Genomic DNA, 10439 nt, shown 5'->3' with positions numbered 1-10439 from the left:
TTGGCGTAACCGGGTGTCATTACTGCCGACGTGAATTATGATCTTACTGTATTTACGTTTACCCTTAGCCAGCAGTTTTAAATTTCCTTCAATGTCACCTGCTCTGGCCCCTGGAAGACAATTGACTATGGTTGCCGGTGTCTCTAGCTTCACATGTCTGAGAACAGAATCACCAATTACCAGAGGGTGACCGAGTCAACAGGTTGGTGGTGTACCTGGGGCTTCTTTTAGGACTATGCTTCCTCCTCACACACAGTGATATTTGAGAAGTGAAAAGAAGTTTACTGGATTTACAAAAAGTGTGCAATAATTTTTTAAACAAAATCAAGCAGGTGCATAAATTTGGGCACCACAAAAAAAGAAATGAAATATATGATATATGGGGGGCCTTTGTCTGGACGTGCTTCCCATCCAGAGCTCCACAGCAGAGAGGGAAGTTCCAGCGCTCCTGGAATCCCTCTGTGATGGACCGCCAGTCTGCAGTTGAAGGCACAGCCATGAAGTTGTCCACTAGACAGTCCCAGATGGCCATTGCTACCTGGGGAGTGATCTGGCACACCGTGGACACACCGACTCTGAAACTGAACGCAATGGTCTTGAAGGAGTCACCGGTGGCAAAGAACCTGGACAGAATTGTTCAAAATTAGTATTATGTGTACTGCAGTTACAAAATACATTATTCAAATTCCAAAATACTTTTGTGATGTCAGATTTAAATTACAAAACAAATCTTACATAAAACATTTTGTAATTATAAGGATAATTACATAATATATATTAGATATAATATAAAACAGTCAGTTGTGTTTTGTTTTAACTTTAACATATCATAGTTTGATTGGTAGCAACCTTTACCACTACAGTGTGTCAATCACTCATAATTCCTAGACATGTCAATCAGGTGGGAATGAATGAGCTAGGCGCCATATTGTTTAAAATTTTATAAGTGAGTAGAATTTTAAAATAAAGGAAATTTACAGGAAGCCAGGGTAAGTTAGTTAAAACCGGAGTAATATGATCATGCATTCTGGCACCTGATAAAAGGCGTGCAGCAGCGTTCTGAACTAACTGCAAATGGTTAAAAGGAGCGTGTGGGAGGCCAAAATAAAGGTAGTTACAGTAGTCCAGTCTCGAAGTAATGAATGCATGAATAAGCTTCTCAAGGTCCTTGGGGGAAGAAAAGTCTTGGCTTTAGATATTTGATGTAACTGATAGAAACTTGATTTAACCACTGTAGATATTTGGTTCTCTAATGCAAAGGAGCTTTCCAAGAATACCCCTAGGTCTCTTACAGTCTGGGAGAGGTTGCTAGCAAGGTGACCAAGGGTATCAGTTAGTCGGTTCAGAGGGATATAGCTATCAAAGACAATGACCAGAAAAATCTTTCTCAGAGTGAGTCCTCTATGAAGAGCGGCCTTTCCTTATCACCAGTGGTCGCAGCCGCTACAGAGCGGCACGGCGCTATCATGCTGATGGTAAAAACACAGGCCTTTTCTGTGGTGCCGCCGTGCCGTGATCCCAGCCACCATCGATGAGTCAGAGGCCACCGGTAGTGATGTGCGATACCAGTGATTTCCTTTCCGATCCGATTCCAAGTAAAATTCAGGGTGATATCGGCGATACCGATCCGATACCAATACTTTTTAACATTAAGTTTTTGTACATTGTATTTCAAATTTTAGCTTCAAATTGATTACAGAACATCAGACTACTTTTTTTTTACTGTTTAATAATGCAGAATTATTATATACAAATAAAAAAAACAGAAGTTGTGTGCTATTTGAACACGTAATTTAACATGTCATTTAACGTTTATCTTGTCTGGACATGTCAACAAAAACATTTGACAGTAACACTCCCTTATTCACAGGTTTTTGTTTAGGAACAACAGCATATTTACAGTTTTCCCTTTAAGTCTGCTCCGTTTTTTGCTCACAACCTCTCCTGCTTTTGAAAAGATTCTCTCTGCAGGTACAGAAGAAGCAACAATTCCTAGGTATCTCACTGCAAGTCTGCTTAGGGATGGGAAGGTTAGTTCATGCTCTTGCCACCAAACCAATGGATCCTTATCTCGGGGAATCAGTTTTTCCTCTGAGTACCGGCGTATTTCAATGAGTACATCACTGGAAGCTGACCGGTGATGTTGGCTTGCAAGGGAGCTGCCCTGATGTTCACAGGCTGCTACAGCCCTGTGAATGAGTGACACAAGGGGAATAACTTTGGAGACTGAAACATGTTTTTCAGATGAAACTTCCTGTGTTACTTCTTCAAACAGCCATAGTGCAACAACTGTTTCCTTGATCAGGGATAATTTTCCCGCATTTAGGCACAATTCATGCTTCCCTAAAAGGCAGAGGGCTGTGGTCACGGCTTCATTTTGCTCACAGAGCCGCTCCAACATGTAAAAGACAGAGTTCCAGCGGGTATCTACTGACTGACTTAGCTTGTGCTCTGCCACTTTCAACTGTTGCAGAATATCCTTGAGCTTCTCTGTAGCCTTTGTGCTGTGGTGAAAAAAGGACACGATCACACGGCATTTTTCCAGCACCTGCACCACTTCTGGGACAGCTTTTACACTGTCCTTCACAACTAAATTCAGTGTGTGTGCAAAACATGGAAAATGCCTCCATCCAGCTTTGTGCACTGCACCATATTTGCACCATTGTCTGTGACAACTGCAACCACCAGTTATGCCCCCAAGTGCTGAGCTGATATTATCTGCTGTATGCTGCCCATGGAAAGAGTGGGTTTCAGGACAAATTCTCTCATTTGCCAGTTTTCAATGAGATGGCATGTTACAGTCAAATATGCCTCTGTGGACACTGAGGTCCACATATCAGTGGTGAGAACAACACTGGAAGCATTTTGCAAATATGCTCTTACTTTGCCTTTACATTCATCAAACAAATTTACAAGATGAGTCTCAGTCAGTGTTTTTCTTCCTAGGAGTTTATATTTTGAGTCAAGAGCTCTCACAAATCCCTGGAAACCAGTGGCGGAGCGGGGGGGTGGCTTACTGGGCTTAAGCCCGGGTTGTTGTATAAAACAAAAACTACACACAATATTCAAAGCACATAGTGCACACTGTGGGAATTTACGACTGTGCGTAAATCCCCCCTAATATTGGTATGATCCAAGCTCAGGCACTAAGCGGAGCGGGGCAGCTGCTGCCTGCGAGTGCGCTGTTGGAGAAACGGAGCGAGGCAGACAGACAAGAACTGAAGTTCGACCAGGTACCAAAGCAAATTATTCGTACTGTACAAATAATGTAAATATGACGGTGTATCACGAAAGATTGATATCAAACTGATCACTTGACCCATATTACATTACTCGTTCTTCAAGTGAATCAACAAATGTCAAAATGAAAAGCCGAACAACAACAATGCTGTTTCTTTAGAGAGTCTTAGCTTACATGTGTGTTTATTTCATATTTTCAGTTGTTACCTTCCACGGCTAAATAAATCGGTTTCAGTAATGTACTGATATACAAGAATGGACATAAGGAGCTTCTTTCAAAGAAGAAACTCTGGTAGATGTTATTTTATATATTAATAATAATAATAATAATAATAATAATAATAATAATAATAATAATAATACATTTTATTTGAAAGCGCCTTTCAAAACACTCAAGGTCACTGTACACAGTAGAGTAAAAAGCAACATAAAAGCAAAGAGTTTACACAATCATAAAACATAAACAAATTTAAAAACAGCCGAATGGAGAGGTTATGTGGGATAAGCTATTTTGAACAAGTGGGTTTTGAGTTGGGACTTAAAGAGAGAGAAGGTAGAGATATTTCTTAAATCAGGAGGTAGGGAATTCCAGAGTCGAGGAGCAGAGCAGCTGAAAGCCCTGCTCCCCATGGTGACAAGACGGGGGGAGGGGACGGAGAGTGAAAGGGAAGAAGAAGATCTGAGACAACGAGATGGGACGGTGATGTTAACCAGATCAGAGAGATATGGAGGAGAGAGATGATGAATAGCTTTAAATGCGTACAAGAGTATTTTGAAATTGATACGATACTTGACCGGGAGCCAATGAAGCTGCTGCAGAACAGGAGTGATGTGGTGGATAGGAGGGGTCCTGGTGATGATACGGGCAGCAGAATTCTGGATGCGTTATGCTTTGTATGTTGTTCAGTATATTTCTATGCAAAACCAGAGGAATTTCAATACACAGCAATATATTCACAGTTTAAACCAGATATTTACATACACTTTATGGAAAACACAAGAACATTTTTTTACTGTACAACATCAATTTAGAGTAAACTTGTTTTGTTTTGGATAAATAAATATTGAAATATCTTTTGAATTAGTTAAATGTCAGAATAAAGAGAGACAGAGCTGTCTATTTATTATCACTTTCATCAAATTTAGGAGTACATATACATATACACTAAGTTTATTGTTAATTAATAAGAAAACTCCAGACGATTCCATTCTGAGCTGAAGAAGCTTCTGATTGGTTAGTAGAGTCCATGTGAGTAAATTGGTGGCACACCTGTGGATGCATATAAGGCAAAACACAGAGCCTGTTTCATTGACATGGGAGATGTCAACCAAAACACCAGGAAACAATTGTGGATCTCCATACTGTGGCTCAATTTTGAATACAATTTGGGTCCATTTGCAATTAAGAAATACAGACATTTTATGTCTTTACTCTTAAAGTTAACAAATATGTTTTTAATATTTATCAATCTAAAAAAAAATAAACATTTAGTCTGATTTGATGTTACAATTAAAAAAAAGTGTTTGTGTTTTGATCTGAAGAGTATGTAAATATCTGGTTTCAACTGTATATTTGATGATGTTGGTGTTTGGCTTGATTGTCAGCACAAAGAGGGAGAGAGAGGGAGAGAGAGGAACAGAGAAGGAGAGAGAGGAGCAGATAGGGAGAGAGAGGGAGAGAGAGGAACAGAGAAGGAGAGAGAGGAGCAGAGAGGGAGATGGAGAATGAGGACAGAACTGAGATGGAACAAGAGCAGGTGAGACACACCTGTTAGTCAAATGGTTGTTTACCAAAAGTATCACCGTATCATAGGTACTCATGTATCTCGTACCTAGTGTTTCTTTTTAGGTTTGTTATTTTTCAAATTCTATATTTATTAAGTTATGCAGGCTTGTTTGCACAACAAGGCTAAATAATTATATCAACTTTTCAGAATCTAAATAGTGTACTTGGGTAGAATTAAAAATAAGTGTAGTGCAGGTCTATGATGATTTTAGTGCTACTATCATCTAGTTCTGATTCTGGTTCTGTTTTGGTTAAGTCCTAAGTAGTCCTGATTTTGAACTGTTGTAGTCCTGTTTTAATTCCGGATCAGTTCTGGGTTTGGTTGAATTGGGGTTTAGTCCTCGTGTCTTGATACAGCCCTGATTTCGTTCTGCCTTGCTGCTTAATCAAAAAACTAGTTTAAGGTGCCCCGCATATGTGATATATGTTTTTCCCTAAATGAAGTCATTCTTTATTGAACAAAACTCAAAACAGAGGCAATTAATCTTTCAGTCATTTCTAACCCCCCCCCAACAACAAAAAAAAAAAAAATCCCACATGCATATCCTTTAGGGCTAAGCCCCGGGTGTTTCAAATGTCTGGCTCCGCCTCTGCTGGAAACCCTGGTCCTCAACTATGGACAGAGGCTGGAGGTCCTTCACAATCATCTCTACAAGGCATCTTGTGAGTGTTGCTGCTCTTGGGGAATCATCTACAAAGAAAATAAAATACAAAGGGCAAAACAAAAGATGGGGTATACTGCACTGAATGTTTAATCTTTTTAGAGTCATGTATGCAGTCTGTTAAAATAGCCTAAGGGGAAAGGAATTGATAGTTTACATTTACTTGCTGTTTTACATAGAATTCTGTGTGAATTAAATTCTCAGTATAACACACAATTAAAGGAATAAAATAAGTTTGTCAATACTTGCATTTTAAAATATTCAAATAACTATCAGTCATAAAAATTAAACTGAGTGAAAATAATAATAAAGCTAATAGATAATAATAGTATCTCTAAAATGTTTCTCTTATGTATGAAATAATCTTCAACTGAATTTTTATGTTTTAAAGATGCCTGTTTTACTGCAAGTACTCTGTATATTTTAATGCGACCTAGCCTATGTACCCAGCATTTTCCTCCTCTGTACCTGGATAGTGCCTGCCTGCAGCACTAAATGACTCCTTGAGACGCCTGTCTCGCCCTAGCAGCACCTGTCCCTCTCCTCTCCTCCTCTTCGGTTCGCCTCAACATGAGCTCATCATATTCTGTGTTAGATTAATTCTGAGGTGTTTTACAAGGTTAGTGGTGTTGCCACAACACCTCACTGTCTTGCCACATACATCACAAACCGCGTCTTGGCTGTTTGTGAAGGTAAAATATTGTGGCGAGCTCAGGAAACGGAGGAGACAGAGGTTTCTTTGGTCTTGCTACCCGCCGTCTTAGCCAGGGAGCACAGCCGTTTATTTGCAGTTTTGGGGAGGAACACTGGCGCGAGCCCTCTGCTCAGCGCGGCAACAACACAACATGGCGCTCTCTCACCCGGAAAACACACAGTCGCAGAGGGAGCGTCACCTGTAACCATGGCAACAGAACAAACATAACTGTAAACAGAACATAAATGTCCATAACAAATCCGAACAGCCCTGGGCGCTACATAGCCCCCCACCTAAGGGGTCAGTCGTCCCCGACAACCCCATTACCCCACACAAAGTCCTGCAACTGTCCATGTGTCTTCCTTCTGCCGCAGGCCGATCTCGACCAGCAGGGGAAGAGTCACTTGATGAGAACCTGGGGTGCCACCAGCATCCCTGCCCGGCGGCTGCTGGAGCGGGCGGCCAGTACGGTGAGAGCCTGTCCTGGTGCAACACCGCCACGCGTCCTGGACCTGGCATGCGGATCCGGTACACCACTTCTGTTAGCCGCCCACGACCTCCGCCGGCCCTTGCCAGTGACCGCACAGCCTGGGGACACCCCTCTCTTGCGAACCGGGCAGTACACCCAAACCTTGTCGCCGGGCGCAGCTCCCCTCGGCACCTGGTGTCGCAGGCTCTTTCTGTCGTACTCCGGCACTGACCTGGGCCTGGCGCTGCTCCCTCAGCCTCCTGTAGCCGTCTCTGGCCACCAACACGCGCCCGGTTCTCTGCCTCGGGGGGCGGGAAAGGCTCTAGGACGCCTCCTCCCACTCTCTCCATCGGGCCCCACCCGATGCTGCTGTAGGGGACAGTGAAGCATTGAGCGGAGCCCTTCCGTGCTGTACAGGTGTCACAGCAGTGCACATGAAGTTCCACATCCCGTCGACAACCAGGCCAGTAGAACCGTCCCCTGAGACGGCGGAGAGTTTTAGCATTTCCATAGTGGCTGGCCCCCACCGAGCCGTGGACGAGCTCGAGCACCTGCGACCGCAGCGTCCGAGGCACCAACAGCTGCAAGAGATCTCTGCCCTGCCCGGTGGCCCGCCATCTCCGGTACAGGAGGCCGTCGTGGGTCTCCAGGGTGTTGTACTGGGAGTAGTAGGCCTTCACTTGGCCCCTGTCCTGACACCCTGTCCAGCCTGGGCGTCGTGCTGCCTCCAGCCAGGCCCCCACCTGAACCAACGTCGCATCAGCCTCCTGCTCCTGCTTCAGCTGCTGCATGGTCAACGCGAGCCACCCCCTTCCGCCGGCTGTGGCCCGAGCAGTAGCCTTGCCCCGTGCCTCCTGGGCGCGCTCTCCCTGCCATTTCGAGAGGGGCAGCTGGCGTGGGCGCAGACAGATGGGTTGAGCAGAGCCGGTGTCGGTGGTGTGCTGAACCAGCCGAGTCTGCCTGCAGTCTCCGGTTCCCTGCTTTTGACTGCACTGGAGGGCCAGAGTCTCTGTACCAACAGTGATAGCCAGCTTCGCGGTGTCAACGCAGGCCCCCCAGCGGGTCAGCAGATCAAGGCCGATGATGCACTGTTCTTGGATGTCAGCAAGCCAGAAGTCGTGCACCAGCTCCAGATCCTTCACTCGGATCCGCAACGGTTTCTTCCCCCGCATGTCAGTTCTCTCCCCCGTCACTGTCATCAGTTGGGTGTCGGTGGGTGACCAACCCATCACAAGCGGCCCGGATGTTCCAGGAAACACACCAGGTCGTATTAGGGAAATGGTGGACCCCGTGTCCACCAGGGCTTGGCAGGGCTGATCCTCAACACAGCAGCTCAGGTAGAGTCCCTTGAGGTGCCCGACTAGGCCCGCCACCGTGCATCGTTCTTGGAGGGGGGCAGGAAGCTGGAGCGGTGGTCCCCCCGCTGTACCGCTCCCCCTCTCATCCCCCTGAGGCCACATGGTCCTGGCCTTTGGGGCAGGCGCCAGGCAGTTGCGCGCCACGTGGCCAGGCTCATCGCACCGGTAGCAGCGGTCGGTCGGTCGACGGGGACGCCTCCAGGGCACCGAGGGCTGCAGCTGGCATACCTCCGGGACCTCCCCCTCCCTGTCGTAGTCTGCGGCTCTGATTTGAGGGTAGTTTGGGGGAGGGCACCGAGGGCTGCAGCTGGCATACCTCCGGGACCTCCCCCTCCCTGTCGTAGTCTGCGGCTCTGATTTGAGGGTAATTTGGGGGGCGCACATGCTGGTTAGGTGGCGAGGTGAGCACCAGCTCGGCCCTCTCAGCCTCAAGGAGCGCCTCACGGAGAGTTTGAGGCATGGCTAGGCGGACGTGTTGGCGTAGTCGCTCTGGAAAAAGTCCTCGCAGGAAAGCATGCAGGCTAAGCTCCTCACGGGCTGCTGCTGGGAACTCTGGGTAGCCACGACGAGCATACAGCAACACATCCGCTGCAAAAGTGCCCAGGCTCTCCCCGCCTACGGTTCTGGTTGGTCAGCTGCTCCCTGCTCTGCTCAGTGGAGTGCCGCTGCCCGAATCGCCTCTCGAGTGCTATGGTGAGGGCCTGGAGCTCATGCTGCTCTGACGCTGCTAGGTCATGGAGTACCTGCAGTGCATCTCCTTCCAATGCTAGCGCTAGCTGTGTAGCAGCCTCTTCATCGCTCCAGCTATTATGTCTCGCTGACTAGCCGTACTTGTGAGAGGTAGGGCTCTAGCGGGTTAGCCCGTTATATTTCGGTACCTTAGCTGGCGTTGCAGGCGTCACTGCTCGCTGTCGGGGGCCGGTGTGTCGGCCGACGGAGGCAGCCCGTGAAGCATCGCCTAGCGTCGGTCGCGGCGGGCCGCCACCGCTGTCGCCGCACCATCGGGACCCGTCGGGCACTTACATGGCCGCTAGCTTCCTCTCTCTTCAATCGCCGGCTTCCCAAGCAGCGAATACTCTCCTCGACGGCTTGCTCCAGCCTCTGAGTGTCTCTCTCCATTCCGGCGAGGGTGAGCTATTCCACTTCTGACACCAATGTGGCGAGCTCAGGAAACGGAGGAGACAGAGGTTTCTTTGGTCTTGCTACCCGCCGTCTTAGCCAGGGAGCACAGCCGTTTATTTGCAGTTTTGGGGAGGAACACTGGCACGAGCCCTCTGCTCAGCGCGGCAACAACACAACATGGCGCTCTCTCACCCGGAAAACACACAGTCGCAGAGGGAGCGTCACCTGTAACCATGGCAACAGAACAAACATAACTGTAAACAGAACATAAATGTCCATAACAAATCCGAACAGCCCTGGGCCGCTACAATATGTCCACACATGACTTGCGTTCGGCCATTTTTTTGAGTGCGCACGCCAAGGGGCTGCGAGATATTTATACAGCCGTATTTCGCACATGACTATGAAAGGCGGAAGAGGAAGTAGTTCCTTCAAATGTAGACAATCCGAATGTTATAGTTTCTTTCCACTGTGTTCCTGTTAATGATAAACTACATATTTACCCTAAATTACTAAAATATCTATATTTTAATGTGAGAATCGATTCTAGAACATAAATGATTGGTATCGGAGGAATCGATATTTCAGGATCGATCCGCACATCACTAGCCACCGGGAGAATCAGTGGAGGCGCGGGAGATGCCGTCGGAAATATCAGCTGGAAGCCGAAGCTCCTAGTAGCCAGGCGATCTGCTTCTTCTGTGAATGAGCGGTAATCCTTCGCAACCAGCAGCGAGGAGTTGACAAGGCCAGCTCGCACTGGAGCCGACAACTATTTGTGGAAGAGATGAGTGAAGAATGATTCGTCGTCATCCATTCCTAGCAAGGACAGCATGTTCTCAATGAGCTCAGGAGTGGTACCATCAACCAGGCCTGAAGTGGGCTGAGGAGTCTCTCATCTACAACACATAAGATTAACTTTTTCTCTGTATGTGCTACGTCAAATATTAAGTTTTACATCAACTGTACATTTCCCAACACAAAGACATTTTGTACACAACCTAAAGAGAAGTTATATAAAATATTTAATAATTTAGTTACACAAATCAACATATATTTGACATTATTGCAACAGGGGAAAAAAGAACATAAATCAAAGCTCAGTTCT

Source organism: Oreochromis aureus, linkage group 22, assembly GCF_013358895.1.
Source record: "Oreochromis aureus strain Israel breed Guangdong linkage group 22, ZZ_aureus, whole genome shotgun sequence".
Classification (NCBI taxonomy): Eukaryota; Metazoa; Chordata; class Actinopteri; order Cichliformes; family Cichlidae; genus Oreochromis; species Oreochromis aureus.
The sequence above is the reverse complement of the archived record's forward strand: the minus strand, read 5'-3'. Positions refer to the sequence as shown.